Source organism: Ranitomeya variabilis, chromosome 5, assembly GCF_051348905.1.
Source record: "Ranitomeya variabilis isolate aRanVar5 chromosome 5, aRanVar5.hap1, whole genome shotgun sequence".
Classification (NCBI taxonomy): domain Eukaryota; kingdom Metazoa; phylum Chordata; class Amphibia; order Anura; family Dendrobatidae; genus Ranitomeya; species Ranitomeya variabilis.
The window spans coordinates 524,125,891-524,148,286 of NC_135236.1; positions in this window are offsets into that span (position 1 = coordinate 524,125,891).

Sequence of the window (22,396 nt, forward strand, 5' to 3'; positions counted from 1 at the left end):
CTGCAATGCTATGTCCTAATACACCTTTTGGGTTTCGTCTGTCAAATATGGCACCAACGCCTCCGTTAACTGCACTGACGGAAGTTTCTCCCAATCCGCCACCCTCTCAAAAACCATGAGAAAAGCTTCTACATCATACTGCGGGGTTATTTTTTGCATAGCCCATCTAATCACCTTCTGGCTGTCTCTTTCATCACCTGAACTTGGCTGAGGGGAGGTTCCCCTGCTTTGGACATCCCTTGCCAGGAGTTTCAACTGTTGCATCGAGTTTTTGTCTCTTGCTTGGCCTACTGCTGCTCTTGGTGCTGCAGGCTTAATATAAGGTGCTTGATCAGCTCCTCCATTTTGTCTGACCGCTGTTCCATCCCTATAGCCATCATTACCCAGGAGATGCAGTTTCCTGTAGATGCCACACGTGTTCCTGGAACCTTGCCCGCATTCGAAACACCAACTGTGGCAACAGAACTCACTCAGCTACTCACAGAGGTAGACACAGGAACGTTTCTTCTGCTGGTTTATTCAAACATGCCATAAACCATTGCAGGGTTCTATAACACAAATGTGGCCTTTTCTGACAACACGGGAAACAAAAGATAATGTATAGTATAGTCCATATGCCTGCAGGGATCCACCCACTCATGGTGCAATCAACAGAGTCCAGCACAGTTGCACATAAACACTTCTCTGGAGGTTCCTCCCTCCAGACCCACAGACAAAGAAAAATACTCAGTAGTCAGAAATTTAACTTGTTGAACCACACCTTTGAGGAGGAGATATAGAGCGTGGCCATTCCACTAACCTCTTACAACTACTCACAAAAAACCCAACCCTGTCATGGCTGATTAACCCCTCTCAGCACATAGCATGCTGGAGCAAAACTTCTGGGTTTTCACATCATGGAAGATAGCAATTTTTGTGATACATATCTCCCCTCACTTTCATTGCCAGTGACCCTGTCACAATATACACACACATATTTAAACTCATGCATACACACTTCACTATAAACTTCACATTACTCACATGCCAGGTGTGATATGGACAAACATAAAAAAATGGATGATATAGAGACATGTAACACTATGTCAAAACTGTGGATGTGAAGTGAAGTGATTGTGCTGCTTTCCAAAGATGAGAGGACGTGTGGTCCCTTCTCTGTCACTTCCAATACTGGAGTGATGATAGAGGTCAATGCTGGGGTGGATACTGACAGCCAATGACTTTGCAGTGGGTGGGCAGAAGGTGGGGTTGAAGCAGATTACTGACAGCCAATGAAGACTCTGAACTATGATTAAAAAACAGTCGGTTTGAAATGCTTTAAGCCATGTGTTTCCCGGGTTATTGCCTTTTTTCTAAATTAATTGTTTTATGCCATCATTTTAAACATGTTATACATTGAACCCATTATCTGGAAGTGGCTTAAAACAAACATCACACGATGACCATATATTTTCAAACAGGGTCCCTAATACAAATTTCTATCCAATCCAAAGCCGCTGCTCAGCCATGGACAATTTTCAATATATGGTTGAGGAGGATCTAAAAACTTTGCCCAATAATAAAAGCGATCCCAATCCAAACCTCACTATAACGGAGCATGCAGCTATGAAGGACTTGCAGCAAAATGACAATCTGGTTATAAAAAAATCAGATAAGGGAAGATCTATTGTCCTGCTGGATAGAAGTCTCTATGAAAGAGAACTAATCAGAATGCTTAGTGACACTGATACTTATCAAAGAGTTGCAAATGATCCCACTGAGTCAAATAAAGAATTATTACTACATCTATTATGTAAAGGAGAAAACCTGGGAATTATGAGTAAAAAAACAAAGGGAAAACTTTAATCCAAATCCCCATACTACATGCCATACCAAAGACACCCAAAGAAACCTTTCCACCTCAGTTCAGACCCATTGTTTTGGGCATTAATTCTCTGCTAGAAAATTTATGTGAGTGGCTTGATGAGAGGATGCAGTCTGTAGTTCAGCTTTCACCGAGCTATATACAGGATAGCAAACATGTCCTCAATATAACAAACAATGTAAAGTGGTTTAGGAAATATTCTTGGTTAACATGTGATGTAAATTCATTATACACAGTTATTCCCCATAATTTAGCCATTCAAGCCATATATGATCAACTGTCTAAATACACCAACTGTTCTAATGATTTATTGAATTTTATTGCAGATGTCACACATTTTCCCCTAACCCACAATTATTTTTCATTCATGTGAACATTTTATTTACAACACCATGGTTGCTCTACTGGAGCCAAGTTCTCACCATCTGTGGCAAATATATTTATGAATTGGTGGGTGGAGAAGCAGATTTATTCCACTGATAATCCTTTCTTGTTGAATGTTTTTTGGTACGGGCGCTTCATAGATGATATCCTTATTATCTGGCTGGGTGATGGCCCTGGCGTCCATACCAAAATTTATCTCATACATTAATAATAATTCCGTCAACCTCAATATTAATATTGCTTCCATCCTAAAGTCATATCCTTCTTAGACATTCTCCTGACAACAGAAACAGGTAATGCAATTGTTCTCTGTGAACTCTTCAGAAAACCCACTGGAGGTAACTCCATTTTATTAGCCAACAGTTCACACCCGATAAATGTGTTAAACAACTTACCAGTTGGTGAATATGTTAGAGCCAGGAGATGTTGCACAAAAAATGACAGCTATATTTTTGAAGGCCGTAATATTAGCTACAGACTCAAAAGAAGAGGTTACTCTTCAGCTGTCCTAAATAAAGCAAAAAATAAAGCTGATTCTAAACCTAGATTGGAATACCTCTCCCAAGAAAAAACTAACCAAAAACCAGCCACATGTTTTTGATGACAACAAAGTAGTTTTTTCTACAGAATTTAGCAATAACTTCTATCAAGTTACTAGTATTATTAAAAGAATATTTACCTATTCTTTATAGTGATAATTCTTTAAAAAATATACTAAAGGGGGGATGTAAATTTGTATCCCGCCGTGGAGCCACTATTGGCAATCTGGTTGCCTCTAGTCAACACACCAATAAAAATATGAATAAAAAGGGAAAATCCAATAATTGGCTCTCCACCAGCCATTCTTATGCTTGAACAGACCACATTGTCTATGTCCACATTTATATGTCTAACTAGATGGTGGCCCGATTCTAACGCATCGGGTATTCTAGAATATGTATGTATGTATGTATGTATATAGCAGCCACATAGTATATAGCACAGGCCACGTACCAAACAGTATATAACACAGCCCACGCAGTATATAACATTGCCCACGTAGTATATAACACTGCCCATGTAGTGTATAGCAGCCACGTAGTATATAACACTGCCTACGTAGTATATAACACAACCCATGCAGTATATTGCACAGCCCATACAGTATATAACACAGCCCACACAGTATATAGCACAGCCCATGCAGTATATAACACAGCCCATGCAGTATATAACACAGGCCATGCAGTATATAATACAGCCCACATAGTATATAGTAGCCACGTAGTATATAACGCAGCCCATGTAGTATATAACACAGCCCACGCAGTATATAACACAGCCCACATAGTATATAACACAGCCCACACAGTATCTAACACTGGCCACAAAGTATATAGCAGCCACACAGTATATAACACAGCCCATGTAGTATATAACACAGCCCACATAGTATATAGTAGCCATGTAGTATATAACGCAGCCCATGTAGTATATAGCACAGCCCATGCAGTATATAACACAGCCCATGCAGTAAATAGCACAGCCCATGCAGTATATAACACAGCCCACGCAGTATATAACACAGCCCACATAGTATATAACACAGCCCACACAGTATCTAACACTGGCCACGTAGTATATAGCAGCCATGCAGTATATAACACAGCCCATGTAGTATACAGCAGTGTGGGCACCATATCCCTGTTAAAAGAAATAATTAAAATAAAATATAGTTATATACTCACCCTCCGGCATCCAGCGAAGCTGTGTCGATGCACGCACGGCTGCTGCCAGCTTCCATTCCCAGGATGCATTGTAAAATTACCCAGATGACTTAGCGGTTTTGCGAGACCGCTAAGTCTTCTGGGTAATTTCGCAATGCATCTCTGGCAACGGAAGCTGGCGGCAGCCGCGCGCACCTCGGCGGACGATGGAAGGTGAGAATAGCAGGGTTTTTGTTTTTTTATTATTTTTAACATTAGATCTTTTTACTATCGATGCTGCATAGGCAGCATCCATAATAAAAAGTTGGTCACACAGGGTTAATAGCAGCGTTAATGGAGTGCGTTACCCGCGGCATAACGCGGTCCGTTAATGCTGTCATTAACCCTGTGTTAGCGCTGACTGGAGGGGAGTATGGAGTATGGAGTGGGCAATGGGCACTGACTGGACGGAAGTAGGGAGGGACCAATTCTCGGCCAGACTGTGGCCGTCGCTGATTGGTTGCGGCAGCCAGGACAGGCAGCTGGCGAGACCAATCAACAACGTGGTATTTCCGTGACGGAAGTTGCAGACAGACAGACGGAAGTACCTCTTAGACAATTCTATATATAGATACTAAAACCTGCATTTCTTCATCAGATAAAAAGGTCTATCCTATAGAAGATTTTGTGAATTGCAGCAGCACTTATGTTATATATGTCATCACATGTCCTGACTGCAATGTACAAAATATCGGGTCCACTACAAGGACTTTGTGCAAACGTATAGTATAATGAGCATTCTTATGTGGGAGTGTCTGTGGGGAGGGAAAGGAGAATGGTAAGGTAGGGTTTTTTTTCTCCTCTCTCCATTTCCTTTTACTCCCTTATTTATTTTAGGCTACTTTGAGTATGGGAACACTCTGAACTATGATTAAGAACCAGTTGGTTTGAAACGCGTAAGGCCATGAGCTTCCCGGGTTTCTTGCCTTTTTTCTAAATTAATGGTTTTATGCCATAATTTTAATCATGTTATACATTAAAAAATTTTGTTTTTGAATAATTTTTCACCAATGGATCTGCTGCTGGATACCTTTCCTTCTTTGACAACCAATGAGTATGCAGTGGATGGGCAGAGGGCAGGGCTGGCCACTGAGGATGGGTGATGCCAGCTCTGCCTTTGAGGTTAGATAATAAAGCTTAGGGAGCTCTCAGGTTTGGTAGAGCCACAAAAAAGGCAGAAACATGCAAAAAAAAATGTATAGGGGTGTTGTATATTACAAGGCAGCACAGATGAGCTTAAAGAAAATGTGTTTAGGGGGGTGGACAACCTCTTTAAGGTGGGTGGATGCATTTTACTTTCTTCCAACAATAGTACACTGTACATAATAAAGGGAAGAATCTGAGGAGTACATTCATTTGGGCATACAAACCCTGGACCAGACCTGTAAATATTGTTTCAATATTTATGGCCATAACTGCTTCCCCCCTCCCATAATGATAGCACTGCTTCACGTCAGCTGCCTTATCTATTGCATTATTCGTGTGTCCTGTTGCGCATAAATATGTGATTCCTCAGATTTTGTGTTATTCTATGCCTGATGAAGAGACCTGAGTAGTCTCGAAAGTTTGCAATTTATTAACATCTTTTCAGTTAGCCATTAAAAGGTATCAACCACTGAGGACTCTCAAATTTCAATATTTTTCTATCTACTGGCTAACATGGTACAAAGATATATTTTTCCTCGTGAAACAGTTGTCTATGTGACTAAAAAGTTTCTAGGCCTCTCTACATGAAACACTCCCCAACCCAACACTTTACTCTTGAATAAAGGCTGTAGCATTCATCCAACAGACCTAGTTGATTTGGTGCAAAAAGCAGTTTTGAGGGGGTCAAAACTGTTGATAGACTCCTTTCAAAGGTAACCTCAGAAAATGCTATGCACCTACAAATATAGGGTTAAGCTGGAGGTAAATAGTGTTGCTATGGTTCCCGCCCATCTTATTAAAAGTGCTTCTACCGGGAGAAAAATAATGTATTTCCATCCTGGGGACATACAGTACAGACCAAAAGTTTGGACACATCTTCTCATTTAAAGATTTTTCTGTATTTTCAAGACTATGAAAATTGTACATTCACACTGGAGGCATCAAAACTATGAATTAACACATGTGGAATTATATACTTAACAAAAAAGTGAGAAACAACTGAAAATATGTCTTATATTCTAGGTTCTTCAAAGTAGCCACCTTTTGCTTTGATGACTGCTTTGCACACTCTTGGCATTCTCTTGATGAGCTTCAAGAGGTAGTCACCGGGAATGGTCTTCCAACAATCTTGAAGGAGTTCCCAGAGATGCATAGCACGTGTTGGCCCTTTTGCCTTCACTCTGCGGTCCAGCTCACCCCAAACCATCTCGATTGGGTTCAGGTCTGGTGACTGTGGAAGCCAGGTCATCTGGCATAGCATCCCATCACTCTCCTTCCTGGTCAAATAGCCCTTACACAGCCTGGAGGCGTGTTTGGGCTGATTGTCCTGTTGAAAAATAAATGATGGTCCAACTAAACGCAAACCGGATGGAATAGCATGCCGCTGCAAGATGTTGTGGTAGCCATGCTGGTTCAGTATGCCTTCAATTTTTAATAAATCCCAACAGTGTCACCAGCAAAGCACCCACACACCATCACACCTCCTCCTCCATGTTTCACGGTGGGAACCAGGCATGTAGAGTCCATCCGTTCACCTTTTCTGTGTCGCACAAAGACACGGTGTTTGGAACCAAAGATCTCAAATTTGGACTCATCAGACCAAAGCACAGATTTCCACTGGTCTAATGTCCATTTCTTGTGTTCTTTAGTCTCTTCTGCTTGTTGCCTGTCCTTAGCAGTGGTTTCCTAGCAGCTATTTTACCATGAAGGCCTGCAGCACAATGTAATCTCTTAACAGTTGTTGTAGAGATGCATCTGCTGCTAAAACTCTGTGTGGCATTGACCTGGTCTCTAATCTGAGCTGCTGTTAACCTGCGATTTCTGAGGCTGGTGACTCGGATAAACTTATCCTCAGAAGCAGAGGTGACACTTGGTCTTCCTTTCCTGGGGCAGTCCTCATGGTTTTTGCCACTGCACGTGGGACACTTTCAAAGTTTTCCCAATTTTTCGGGCTGACTGACATTCATTTCTTAAAGTAATGATGGCCACTGGTTTTTCTTTACTTAGCTGCTTTTTTCTTGCCATAATACAAATTCTAACAGTCTATTCAGTAGGACTATCAGCTGTGTATCCACCAGACATCTGCACAACACAACTGATGGTCCCAACACCATTTATAAGGCAAGAAATCCCACTTATTAAACCTGACAGGGCACACCTGTGAAGTGAAAACTATTTCTGGTGACTACCTCTTGAAGCTCATCAAGAGAATGCCAAGAGTGTGCAAAGCAGTCATCAAAGCAAAAGGTGGCTACTGTGAAGAACCTAGAATATAAGACATAATTTCTGTTGTTTCACACTTTTTTGTTAAGTATATAATTCCACATGTGTTAAGTCATAGTTTTAATGCCTTCAGTGTGAATTTATAATTTTCATAGTCTTGAAAATACAGAAAAATCTTTAAATGAGAAGGTGTGTCCAAACTTTTGGTTTGTATTGTAGATGGAACACTGCTGACTATACTGTAAGCATGCCTGAGCACATTGTCAGCTTACCCTTCAATGATGTACAGTAGAGCTGGCTGTCAGTCACAGTCCCAGAGTGTACTTACCGCCGTCGCTTACAGTTTAGCCAGCGATGCTATTAGCGGTGACTATAATCGCTCCATACATGCCCCCATGATTGTAAGTCGTCAGCTCCTGGGGAGAAATCCATTCATTTTCAGTAAGGCGGCCAGGCAGCATTGTAACACCTTATTTCCTAATTGATCGGTTTCCTTTAAGTTTTATCTAAATTTATAGATATATTTGGATATTATGATGACAATAGAATGTTTGCTTAACTTAAAAAAAGAAATAAGTAGCTAAATGGAAAAGACAAGTAATAGATAAAACCTACCCTCATACATTCATCTTCCTTCAACTCTAACTACAAATAATAATCCAAATAGTAAAATATAAGTATGTCTGCCATTCAGCACTTATAAACATCCACTGCATAAAAATCTACAATCCATTTACAACAAAAGAGGCCATTTGCTTTTTTTTTTTATATAAGTGCTCTCTTGTCTCCCATTATATACCAAGCAGAACAGCAATACATTGCGAGAGCTGCTGAAAGCCCCACAACCTACTGTCTCCTTCCACATTTTCACTTACAATGTAAGCCCACAAGGCCAGGGCACTCTCCTCTCTGTACCAATCTGTCATTGTTTGTTTGTTCACAGTATTTTATATTTATTTTATATTTGTATCTTATAGTTAACCTGTTCTCATGTAAAGCAACATAACATCAATGGTGCTCCAAAATTAAATAATAATATATTATTTGGGCCCAGTTATATTTTAGCAGTTTATTGTAATAAATATTGTTATGTAATGTATCTTTTACATTGCTATAAATGTAATAATGTATTTTATATACATGCCTCATGAGGGCAGTATAGCGCTATTAGTTAAAATTAGTTTACAACTTTACAATCATCCACATATATATCCTGCTTGAAAGATTGTGTTACAGATAGCAGGGTAGATAGATGGCTAGATATATAGGGATAGATAGATAGATAGATAGATAGATAGATAGATAGATAGATAGATAGATAGATAGATAGATAGATAGTGAGCAAAAAGGAAAACAGCACAAAAAGATGTAAAAAAGAGGACTTCAATGCCCTGTGGCATCTTTACTACATCTTTTTGTGCTGTTTCCCTTTTTGATCACTGTCTGAAATGCCATTGGAATGCTGGTCAGGGAAGCGTGCACGCTTTAAGGTATTTTTTCTGGTGCTGCTCCTCTTGTTCTACATAGATAGATAGATAGATAGATAGATAGATAGATAGATAGATAGATACAGTAGATATGAGATAGATAGATAGAGTAGATAGATAGATACAGTAGATAGATAGATAGATAGATAGATAGAGAGATATATATGAGATAGATAGATAGATATATGGATAGATAAAATATAGATAGATAGATTGATATATATAGATAGAGAGAGAGATATGAGATAGATAGATATGAGATAGATATATGGATAGATAAAAGATAGATAGATAGATAGATAGATAGATAGATAGATAGATAGATAGATAGATAGATCAATCGATCGATCGCTGGGACCACTGGGCATCATATTATACATCATATTACACATTAGCAACAGGGACAGTCATTCTGATAGCAGTGCCTGCACACAACCTTATTTCTCATGATCAAAAGTGCTGCCTATTCAATAGATATTGGAAAGTTAAGTATTTTCATAATTGGATATGCTTAAAAGTAAACTTAATGTGCAGAGATAAACTTATAATGCTGCCCCTTCTGTAGCCTCTCTAACGGGAAGATTATCAGTTTATTGCTGCACATCAACTGTTTGATAGCATTTGCAATTGTGAAAATGTTTCATCCACTATTAATTATTGATTAAACAGCACTTTTCTTCATAAGACTTTTACTTCTAAAGGAATAAATGTGGACCTCATTGAAGATCTAGCGTAAAGGGGTTGTGTCAAGGACAATCTTCGTGCATACTCCCCTTCCAGCTTCCTGCTTGTTGGAGGTGCTATACTCTTGAAGACTGAGTGTGGAGGACAGTGGCATGGTCAGGTCTGACATGTATGCCCTCTCAGGCTGCTCGCACAGGCCGGTTGGCTCTAGTTATTAGGCCAGTTTCAGAGCGGCATGAGCTGGCTGGTCAGGAAACTAGTTAACAAACTAAAGTAAAAAATTGTCACATTCTTGAAATTAGAGATTTTTAACAAGTGGTAATTTGCAAAGTTGCCTATTTTTACAATCATTTTGCAACTTTACCCATTTAGGAATTTGAGACGAGCCCTTTACGATATACCTGTCATTGCAGGCGACTATAGAATAAGCTTCTATGTCTGTATATATTTGTGGACAGTATATGACTTGTTTACCGCTATGATATTGATGCTTTTGATAGGTAAAATTAGATCTTTGGAGTCCGGCAGCAGGCGCTTCCTAATCTCCTGCAGACAAAACACTCTTTTTAGGCACTGCAAATTCTTTATATCTACACGATGATGCAGCAGGTAACAGGTGTTCTGTGGTTTCCCAGCTTTCAGACCCACATTGATCCAATATTGATGACCTATCTTAAGTAGGAATTAATGGAAGTTCTGGTACGTTGTGTTCGATCGCCCTTTAGTCCAAAGTTTGGCTCGGGCACCAGAACTGTTATCGAACTTGAACCAGAACCCGAACTCCATAGAAATCAGTGGGGACCCAAACTTTGGAGCTGGAAAATCTATCTCACTCTCACTCTCTCTGTGTTCTCCTGGAACTCCTGGAGAAGTCCATGTTCGGAGTTCAGCACTGGACACTTGGTGTCCGGTACAAAGGTCGAACTTTAAAGTTCGCTCATCTCGAGTTTTAAGGTATCAATAATGTAGTTGTGGACAACTCCTTCAATGTCATATTTTATCCATTATTTTTGATGTTTAGTTGGGTGCATTTTGAGTGAAAATAACATGGTGGATTTTTATCCAGTAATAACACAATACATTAATCATGACTCTGGTCAATGAAGCAAGTAAGGAAAGCAGTCCAGAATTACAAATGCTGGTTCACTAAAGTTCAATTCCCCTAAACCTTTGCATAAAATGTTCTTTGCTGTTCAGGTCATTTGTCATAAACACCTTTTCATGTCAAATATGTTACAGCATCCAGTACCAGAATGTTGACAGAAAGTCAGAGACGTGACACATTTCACCACTATGGCTGTAGTGATGCTGCAGCTGTGAATTCTGGCCGGAGAGAATTTCTGAAAAGAAAACATGGTGCATAGGTCGCAGAGCAACATTTCATCTAAAGAAATGGCCCAATAAACTCAGACACTTTATAAATCCTTGTTTATTTTCAGCTTTCATACTCACTTGTGGGTTTAAGTATTTATAGATGTTTTAACACTTATGTAGAAAGAAAATAATACATTTTGATCATATGAATGTAACACTTAAAAGATTTGCAGAGTTACTAAGTAACCTTAAAATATATTTTTATACCATAATAATGTGGGTTTTAAAGGATATTTGCAAATAAAGCAGGTAAGATGAAAGATGAAGAAAAGAAAAAAGTAGTATTGTTTGAGCAGTGGTTGTTTTGTACAGATGAACTGATAAATTGGCAGCTGTAACAGTATAATTAACCATTTAACCTTCGAGTAGATTCACACTGGAAACATTTTGTTAGAAAGAGCTATGTTTTAAAGTCTAGTCTTACCTTTACACACATTATTTTTATGTTGCATTTTAACTGCAAAGTTAACCCATTACTTGCCAAATTAAAATTTTTACAAGTACGGATTTTTCAGAAAAGGGCGTCACAATATTCAATTAAAAATGACAATGACATGATTTCCTATTTTGAAAACATTCATTTTACAAACACAACACAAAAAATTGGACCTAATTATAAAAATTATAAAATCTTAGTTGCTAGAAGCTAAAGATTAGGCGTCCCAAAAAAAGGACATTGGTAGATAATGGGTTAAGTAGGTTTTATGGTTTTCTGAAAAGTCTGCAGTCATTCTGTGTGACAGCAGACTACTGAATCCTGACAGATAGCTATGCCTACACGACTAGACATGCTCAGCTTATCTCAGTTCAATTACATTGAGCGATCTAGGCATGTCTAGTCGGAACGTGACTGGAAGTATGCTAATCCCCTTTTTCCAGTCATGTAAGCACCCATTCTCACTGGCAATATCAGGCAATCCTGACAGTGTTCATATTGCACGCTGTCAAAACTCAGAAAACTGCAATCACAGAGTGTCTGTATATTTTTATCAGAAGTCCGGAAAACAACATTAGCCCACTTTGTAACTAGTCTTCATTGAAATAGTTGTCCCATTTGGTTGATGCAAGGTGTGTGTAAGTCGTTTCTCAAGCTGAGTGATTTTGCAGAAATGTTACAAATCTGTAAGAGCGCCTGCTCAGTTTTTATAACTCTCTGCTCTTCTCACTTTTTTATTAGTGTTAGAGATAGCAGGAGTCAGCGGGTTTGCATTGGACAGGGTAGGGAGTGTAAAGTGGAGCGGGGCAGTAGCTGTGGGCGAGGTACACGTCTCTGTAGGCACGCACATTACATGAAGGTGGTGGTCCTGGCTGGATGTGTGGACTTGTGCTGTGGTGGCGTTATGCCCTTGCAGGCGACATATAACCAAGGATGTTGGTTGGCCAAGAACAAATGTTTAACAGTTCAATGAGGGAAACCACCAGTGAAAAATAAACTTTTTACTGAACAATAACTTGGGGGAATTCCATACAGTAGATAGCGGGCACACAATTTGATGAAAGTTTCCTTTACAATACTGAGCATTTTCCACACAAAGTTTCAATTCCTTCCTCTTTTCTTTCTTATTCTCTATCTTCAGCGTTCCTCTCTACTGTACCATAGCCCAGTGCTGTACTACAGTCCAGTTAGTAAGTGTCCAATTCGCAACCAGCATTTCTTCGTGTTCTTTCCTATCTAGGGAACTATATTGCTAGTATGGCCGGTACTTATCTTCTCTTCTAATGACGCTTTGAAACTCCCGTCCGGGGCACCACCTTCCTTTTACCAACCCGGTCCTGTCTAGGCCGGTTACCTTCAGAGTTCTAAAATCTGGGGAATACTGCTAAGCGTTCTGACCCAGAATCCGTCTCAGATCGATCACTCTGTTCTTTCAATCACTTTTCTCTCTTTCTTTCTGCTATGATCTCGATATCCTTTGTTTCTTTTTCCTCTCTCCTTAACGACACCCAAGTCATATGGCACTGCTCACATCAGACCTTATTTTTATAAGACAAGAATTGTTTCTTTTTCCTTCAGATTAGCCACACTACTATGAGCTAATTCCAATCTTTAAAGCTCACTTTATTTACTATAAAAAAACACACATTATTAACATCATCAACGTATAGCACAGTTCACATTACACACTATGGTAACAAACTTGTTGTTCAAGTGGGAAACTCGGGCAATATGTCTATCTCCTTACAGAAGTATCTCAGATGGCACAGAAAACTGTCTATAGATAATGAGGAAAGCACAAGGAGGGGTAAGTACAGTAGTTGTAAAGCACAGTGTGGGAAGACTAAGTGCAACATGAGGGGAAGGAAGCCGAAACGATAGGGAAAGGGGGAGTGGAGACCCCCTAGGCAGATCTAATAACACCCTGCCTCCCCTACCATCCCAATATTGTTTCTACACCAATAGCCAAGCAGGAATGTAAGCCCTGTATATCACTAGAGCTAGACCCTGAATAAGGAAGGAGGGGATGAGCACTTATCAGTTCCCACTGTACATGAAAGAGAAGAAGGGAGACAAACAAGGGGGAAGCAACTTATCTTGAGCAGACTCAGAGAGGTAACACCAAACGTCCTCCAACAGCACCAGAGAGGAAGTAAGCCAACTGCTATAGATCCAAGCCTTCACAAGGGAAAAATGTGAACATTACTCTGAAGCAGACTGGGAGTCTATAAACACCTGGGTCCTGGTGTTTCAACTGGAGCCAGAGTAAGGTTGCCACTGGGTCCAAAAGTCAGAAGGATTAAGAAGGCGTTTGCAATGCCAAATGTAGAGACCTTCTGCAGCCAGTAGCAGAGCGACTGTCTGTGGCATCTGAAATACCTGTGATAGTGGTACAGCTGTGATGATTTGAAAACAAGTAAAGACAACTGCAGTCTTGATACACACAAACCTCACATCGAGCCTGGAGGATATTACTGGGAAAGATACTTCCACAAGGGAAAAATCTCAAACTTTGATTAGGCTGCAAACTATATATCAGGGGTCTGAATGTAGATGAAGGTACAAAGTCCCCTCAAAGTCAATTCAAAAGTGATATGGACCCCAAAAAATGGTTTTGTAAATTTTGTTGGGAAAAGGAGAAATCGCTGGTCAGCTTTTAACCTTTATAACTTCATAACAGAAAAATATTTTGTTTAAAAATGTTTGCTGATGTAAAGTAGACATGTGGGAAAGCTTATGTATTAACTATTTTTGTTACACATCTCTCTGATTTAAGGACATAAAAAATCAAAGTTTGAAAACTGCAAAATTTTTCAAATTTTCACAAAATATCTGTTTTTTTTCCACAAATAATAAACGCAAATTATATCAAAATTTTTTTACCCTGATCATGAAGTACAATATGTCATAGAAAAACAGTCTCAGAATTAGTGCGATCCATTGAAGCATTCCAGAGTTATGACCTCATAAAGTGACACTGGTCAGAATTGTAAAAAGTGACCCGGTCATTAACCCCTTCATGACCCAGCCTATTTTGACCTTAACGACCTGGCCATTTTTTGCAATTCTGACCAGTGTCCCTTTATGAGGTAATAACTCAGGAACGCTTCAACAGATCCTAGCGATTCTGAGTTAGTTTTTTGTGACATATTGTGCTTCATGTTAGTGGTAAAATAAGGTCAATAATTTTTGCGTTTATTAGTGAAAAAATCGGAAATTTGGAGAAAATTTTGAAAATTTTGCAATTTTCTAATTTTCATTTTTTTCTGTTAAACTAGAACATTATGTGACACAAAATAGTTAATAAGTAACATTTCCACATGTCTACTTTACATCAGCACAAGTTTGGAAACAAATTTTTCTTTGGTTAGGAAGTTATTTCTCATTTTTACAACAAAATTTACAAAACCATTTTCTTAAGTGACCACCTCAAATTTGAAGTCAGTTTGAGGGTTCTATATGGCTGAAAATATCCAAAGAGACACCATTCTAAGGACTGTACCCCTCAAGCTGATCAAAACCACATTCAAGAAGTTTATTAACCCTTCAGGTGTTTCACAGCAGCAGAAGCAACATGGAAGAAAAAAATGAACATTTAACTTTTTAGTCACAAAAATGATCTTTTAGCAACAATTTATTTATTTTCCCAAAGGTAAAAGGAGAAAGTTGACCGCAAAAGTTGTTATCCAATTAGTCCTGAGCAAGCTGAAACCCCATATGCGGGGGTAAACCACTGTTTGGGCGCATGGCAGGGCTCGGAAGGGAAGAAGCGCCATTTGACTTTTTGAATGGAAAATTAGCTCCAATTGTTAGCGGACACTATGTCGCGTTTGTAGAACCCCTGTGTGCCGAAACATTGGAGATCCCCCACATGTGACCCCATTTTAGAAACTAGACCTCCCAAGGAACTAATCTAGATGTGTGCTGAGCACTTTGAACCCCCAAGTGCTTCACAGAAGTTTATAACGCAGAGTCGTGAAAATAAAAAATCTTTTTTCCCTTAAAAATTATTTTTTTAGTCCGCAATTTTTTATTTTCACAAGGATAACAGGTGAAATTGGACCCCAAAGGTTGTTTTCCGGTTTGTCCTGAGTACACTGGTACCCCATATGTCGGGGAAAACCACTGTTTGGGCTCGGAAGGGAAGTAGTGACGTTTTAAAATGCAGAATGTGAAGGAATGGTCTGCGGAGTCATGTTACATTTGCAGAGCCCCTCATGTGCCTAAATAGTAGAAACCCCCCACAAGTGACCCCATTTTGGAAACTAGACCCCCCCAAGGAACTTATTTAAATGTGTGGTGAGCACTTTTTACCCCCAAGTGCTTCTCAGAAGTTTATAACGCAGAGCCGTGAAAATAAAAAAATCTTTTTTTCCTCAAAAATGATTTTTTTAGCCCGCAATTTTTTATTTTTACAAGTGTAACAGGAGAAATTGGACCCCAAAAGTTGTTGTCCTGAGTACACTGGTACCCCATATATGGGGGAACCACTGTTTGGGCACACGTCGAGGCTCGAAAGGGAAGTTGTGACGTTTTGAAATGCAGACTTTGAAGGAATAGTTTACGGGCGTCATGTTACGTTTGCAGAGCCCCTGATGTGCCTAAACAGTTGAAACTCCCCAATTCTAATTCCAACCCTAACCCCAACACACCCCTAACCCTAATCCCAACCCTAACCCTACCCTGTTAAATATGCTTATTTTGCACATTTATTTAATCAGGGCTATTCACCAGGTGCGTTACTCTTAAAGAAAAAAATGTCATGATATTTTCATAAAAAATATAGTGGTTTACTGAATTGTCCACAGAAAAACCACATTGCAGCAAAACAAAAAAAAATATGAACAGATTGTCCATTTGTAAATATCAGCACTTGTTACTCATCATTTCTGAGATGGAGTTGAAGTCATCTTTCTTTCATGGAGTAGAATCATGGCTACCAGCTGTTCATTCCCTGTGTGAGTTGTCTGACGTCCATGGAGAATGATGGTGAAGGCAGGAGGTGACCCCCACGTGACAGCCAACACCCTTCTGTGAGTCTCAGTTATATATGTGTCCTACAGATCACATGTCCTCTCTATATGGTGTTAACTTCTACTCTGAGCTATATATACAGAAATAGCTTTTATAACATCAGCGAAAGACAATATGTTCAGTATAGAATTCAGTATAAGAATAATTCAATTAATAATTAATATTTAACATACCCCAACCCTAACCCTAATCCCAACCCTAACTTTAGCCCCAACCATAACCCTAACTTTAGCCCAACTCTAACTCTAATAGGAAAACTGGGGCAGGGGGGTGATATGCGGAGCAGGGGTGAGATGCGCGGGGCAGAGGTGAGATCCGCGGAGCAGGGGTAAGATCCTCAGAGCAGGGTTGAGATCCACGGGGCAGCAGTGAGATCCGTGGGGCATGAGTAAGCTCTGAGGGGCAGGGGTGAGATCCGCAGGGCATGGGTAAGATCTGAGGGGCAGGGGTGCGATCTGTGGGGCAGGGGGTGACCAGAAGGGCAAGGGGTTGATCAGTGTGGTGGGCGGACGATCCGCAGAGCGGGGGGGTGATCAGCGGGGGGCATGGGGGCTCTCAGACGCGAGGGGGGCAGGAGGGGGCTGAGGAGATGCAGCATGGAGATGGAGCCGGCAGCAGCAGCAGGGGGGTGATCAGGGGGACAGGAGGTGATCACCGGGGCAGGGGGCAGGGAGCAGAGGTCATGGGGGTGGAATCGGATGGCGGTGGGAGCGGAGGGCAGCACAGGGGAGTACTTGATGCAGGCGGCGGCAATCAGGTGGTGGCGGGGGCAGTAGTAGAAGGGACATCTCTCTGCAGCTCCCATGGAAGGGATCAAGCTGCAGAGCAAGACAGCCATACTTCCACTCCGCCCCTCCACATCTAATTGGACGCTAGCTCCAACCAGATTTGGGGGTGGTGACAAAGTGGTCACCAGGGCGATCGTAGCCAAGGGTGGCAAAGCCACCCCCCCAGGCTAAAGTACAAGTCCCCCTGTTCCTGCAGGTCGGGTGAAATTTCAGTTAACCCTTTCACCCGACCTGCAGGAACGCGATCCTGCCATGACGCATATGCTGCATCACAGGTCCGATTGGCAACGACTTTCATGATGCAGCGTATGCCTCTTAGGTCAGGAAGGAGTTAATGCGCAAACCAAGTTGGGGGTAAAAGGTTTAAAAATTAGAAATTAAAAAAGTCATGGAAACAACTACCTGCCAGCTTTTCCCCATTTAGCAGTATGGGTGAGTAACGTTTGCCATCTCCAGGATATGATGAACTGCTAGATTTAAAGAAAATTTGTCATCAGGTTGTTGCTATGTAATCTGAGTGCAAGATAATGTACGGACAGGGATCCTGATTCCAGTGATGTGTCACTTACTGTTCTGCTTGTTGTAGCTTTGATAAAATTAATGTTTTCTCTGTTTCAGGGCTGCCAGATCTCTGAATGAGCATGGGGTTACATTACATAGACGAGGAGGAATACATTGCATGAGACAACTTGTCTTCTCGAGATAATATACTGCTGATAAAACACTCATTTTATTGAAACTACTGGAGCGCCCCCACACCGCCGCAGGGCCGAGGGGTACCCGGAGCCGGGCCTCTGAGATCTCAGTCCTGGGGTTGTCACGGTGGCTAGACCCGGTCCGTGGCCCTGTCTGTCAGTGGGGGACGTCCGGTGCAATAAGTGGTGTTGTAACGGTGCAGGTCGTGGTAAATAATGAGGACACCAGGTTGCAGTCTCTTTACCTCTTTACTGAAGATGTTGGAGACCTCAGTCCAGAGCGCTGTTAACTGGGTTTTCAGAGACCGGCCGGTCCAACGACACATCAGGAGTTCCTCCTTACAGGTGGGAATCAGTATCTACCTTCTAGCGCTGTGTGTTGTAGTTCTTCCCTGCTGAGCTCCCGGGATAGTCCTCACAACTGTTTCTTTCTGTCTCTACTGTTCTTTCTCCGTCCTCCAGATGATATGGTAGGACGCACCCGTATGACGGGGTAGGCCTGGAGTTCTTCCGGGACCCTAGAGTCGCCCCTCTCCCACAGCTGCCTCCGTTGTCTGCTTAGGTGTTAAGTGAGACAGCCAACCTGTAATTAGCTGTCCTGCCGTGGTTTGCAATGTACTTAAAGTCTCTTACTTGCTCGGCGTTCCGGCCACCGACTATTTGCACCTCAGAAGGATGTTGCCTCGGTCTAGCAGCAGGACCCCTTCTGGTATTTCTCCTTTTCTGTATTCCCGTTGTTTACTGGTTAGTTCTGCTCTGAGGAGTCTGCCAGGATCCCATCCCTGACAGGTCCTCTCACTAGCTCTTCCCAGCTACTTCTCCCTGTCTTCCTGTCCAACCCCCAGTTTTACCAGAGTTGTGAGGAGTGGCCTACTAGATAGGACCACCCCCCCTGGTGGCCGGAGTGTGAAGTGTGGTGTGAGTGTACCTGGTCAGAGAAACTCCTTTAGTGCAATCAGACGTACCACAGCTCCCCATAGTGGCGGAGCCACAGTACTGCAACAACCAGGACTCTGGGGTGCTGCACTCCCCCCCGGTTAAATCCAGTACTCCGGGACTGGGAAAACAAGAACAATAATACATGTTAACAGGAAACACACAAACTTTTGAAATAGCATAACAATTGAACATAACAAGGCTTCCCTTTACGGGAGGTGAGGATTCTTGAACGTTGCAAAAGTTAGGTCATGCACAGTTTATGACTCTCAGTTCAGTGATTGAAACAGCGGGGACCCCGGGTAAACAAAGGGGCCCCCCTTTTTGAAAGTTTTTGAGCAATTCACTGTCCATTACTCTATTGTCCATTTAAAAACCTGTAACAAAAAGATATATATACAACATTTTCAATTAAATAGCAGCCCTTATTAATACCTCCAAAGTTTGTAGCGGAGGGGAGTTTGATTTTGAGTGAGTGCTGCGTGTGGACCTTCGCAGCGCAGGGGTTGCTATTGGCCTAACAGGGCCCGCTATGCTTGCTACCGCTGGTGTAGTGCGCTGTCTTCTAACTACACTTCTAGTGAGTCTGGGTAGCACTGGCAGGTTGGGGCTCTCAGAGCTGCTGCTATCAACAGTGGGTACGGCAGGCTCACTGATAGCAGAGGGAGGATTTGCCGGTTCAACGGTTGGCATGGCTTCTTCAGGCAAGGCTTGTTGAGGTTGCGGGGCCGGATGATCTGGTACCACCGTTGTTTCTGGTGGGTCCGGCTGTGGAAACGTTAGAACAGGTACCGCGATGGCCTGATTTATCTGAGTCCAGGACTGGGGAAAGTCACCAAGGACAGTATGGAACATCTTCTCCTTTTCTACCGGCGGGGAGATTTCTGGGGCCGTGCCCCTCTCTTTCAACTTATCGGGGCAGACCTTAAGGTGATCCCTGGATACCGCTGTCGAGGTCTCCCCTCTGTCCTTGCTGATGAGACAGACCTTAGTGTTGTCGAAGTCGGATGGCAAGATGGTATACGGTTCCGCTTCCCATTGGTCATCAAGCTTGTGTAACCTCCTCTTTCGTTTAAGCACTTGCTCACCAGGTGACAGGGGAATCGCAGGAGCGTGTTGATTGTAGTCCCTTTCTTGTTTCTGCCTAGCCTGGGCGAGACTTCTCTCCACACACTCCTGTACTTCGCGGTATCTTCGCTGCCTTTCTGTATCCCAATCTGCCTCCGGCGAGGTATCTTCGGGTACTAGGACCCCCATGTCCAGATCAACGGGTAACCGACTAGACCTTCCTCGCATCAGGTACGCTGGAGTACAGTTGGTGGAACTTACTGGGATGTGGTTGTACATATCCACCAAGTCAGGCAACTTTGTCGGCCACAGGTTCCGTTCCTCCACAGGCAAGGTCTTCAATAAATCGATTACTACCTGGTTCATCTTCTCGCACATCCCGTTGGTTTGGGGGTGGTACGGTGTAGTTCTGATCTTCTTACACCCGTACAACTGGCAGAATTCTTGGAACACTTCCGCTTCGAATGCAGGCCCCTGATCGGTCAGTACTTTCTCTGGGTAGCCATGGGGTCTACAAAAGTGCTGCTGGAAGGCCCTGGCGGCAGTCCTAGCTGTTAGATCCTTGACAGGCACAACCACCAAAAACCTGGAGTAGTGGTCCACGATGGTAAGGGCGCAGATATAGCCCGACCGGCTAGGCGTCAGCTTCACATGATCCAGCGCGACCAGTTCGAGCGGCCGTTTGGTGATGATAGGCCGCAGGGGAGCCCGTTGACTGTCACGGTCCTTCCTTCGCAGACTACACGGACCACACTCTCGACACCACTTCTCAATGGTTCTCTTCATGCCAATCCAATAGAACCTCCCTCGGAGCAGCTTCTCCAGCTTCCTCCATCCGAAGTGTCCGGCTCCATCATGGTAGGCTCCCAGAACCATGGGCGCATCTCGCCTTGGCACCACTATCTGCCACACCAATTCATGAGTACGTGGGTCGATGCTCCTCCTGCACAACTTGCCATCATGGATAAACAGTTTGCTTCTCCCCTTCCACAGCTGTTGAGTTTCTTGTGGATCATCTGGGCCAGGGTGCAACCCAGCCTGCGTCAAGAGTTCCTTCACCTGACGGACCGCGGGGTCACTATCCTGGGTTTCTGCCCATCCGTGGTGGGGCAGGGGATTCAGCGTGGCATCCGGTTGGTTCTTGTGCCTGTTCTTCACATGGTGAGAGTTCTGAGTGGCTTTGGGGCGATGGAAGGCAGGCAGCTCCACCTCTTCAAGTGCCTCCGGGTCTTCTCCCACTTCTGGTAGATTGGGCATTCGGGACAGAGCATCGGCATTGGCATTCTGGTGTCCTGCCCGATATTTGATGGTGAAATCATAGTTGGACAGCCGGGCCATCCACCGCTGTTCCAAAGCCCCGAGTTTGGCAGTATCCAGATGCGTTAGCGGATTGTTGTCCGTGAAGACGGTGAATTTCGCAGAGGCCAGGTAGTGCTTAAATCTCTCTGTCACTGCCCAGACAAGGGCAAGGAATTCCAGTTTGAAGGAACTGTAGTTGTCAGGGTTCCTTTCCGTGGGACGGAGTTTCCTGCTGGCGTAAGCGATCACCCTTTCTTTGCCGTTCTGAACCTGGGACAGCACGGCTCCTAATCCCACATTACTGGCATCTGTGTACAGCACAAACGGTTGATCGTATTCGGGGTAAGCCAGTATCTCTTCTCCCGTCAGTGCCGACTTCAAACAGGTGAAGGATTCCTCCAGCTCTTCGTTCCAATCAAAGGGGGTTTTCCTCCCCTTGGTCTTCTTTGGTTGGCCCACCAGCAGATTTTGCAAGGGTGCGGCCTTCTTGGTGAAATCCTTAATGAATCTCCGATAGTAACCTACCAACCCGAGGAACTGCCGGACTTCGTGGAGGTCACTGGGCTTTGGCCAGTCCTTGATCACTGTGACCTTGTCGGAGTCTGGGGCCACTCCTTCAGCGCTCACCACATGGCCCAGGTACTGCACTTTAGGTTTCAGCAGATGACACTTGGACGGTTTCACTTTTAGGCCGAAGTTGGACAAGGCTTCGAACACCTCGGCCAGGTGCTTCAGATGGTCTTCGTAGGTTTTAGAGAAGACTATGACGTCATCCAGATATAGCAGTACGGTTTCAAAGTTCAGGTGTCCCAGGCAGCTCTCCATCATCCTCTGGAACGTTCCGGGAGCATTGCACAATCCGAAGGGCATGTAGTTGAACTCACAGAGGCCCATTGGCGTCGTGAAGGCCGTCTTCTCTTTGTCCGCCTCCGCCACAGGAACCTGCCAGTACCCACTGGTGAGATCTAAGGTAGAGAAGTAGTTAGCAGATTTTAAAGCAGCCAGAGATTCCTCTATCCTGGGCAGTGGGTATGCGTCCTTATGTGTAATGCGATTCAACTGCCTGTAATCAACACACATCCTCATTGTACCATCTTTCTTTTTAACGAGGACTAACGGAGCTGCCCAGGGGCTACAGCTGTCTCTCACCACCCCAGCCTCCTTCATTTCCCGCAACATGTCCTTGGCACACTGGTAATGAGCTGGGGGTACAGGGCGATATCTCTCTTTTAT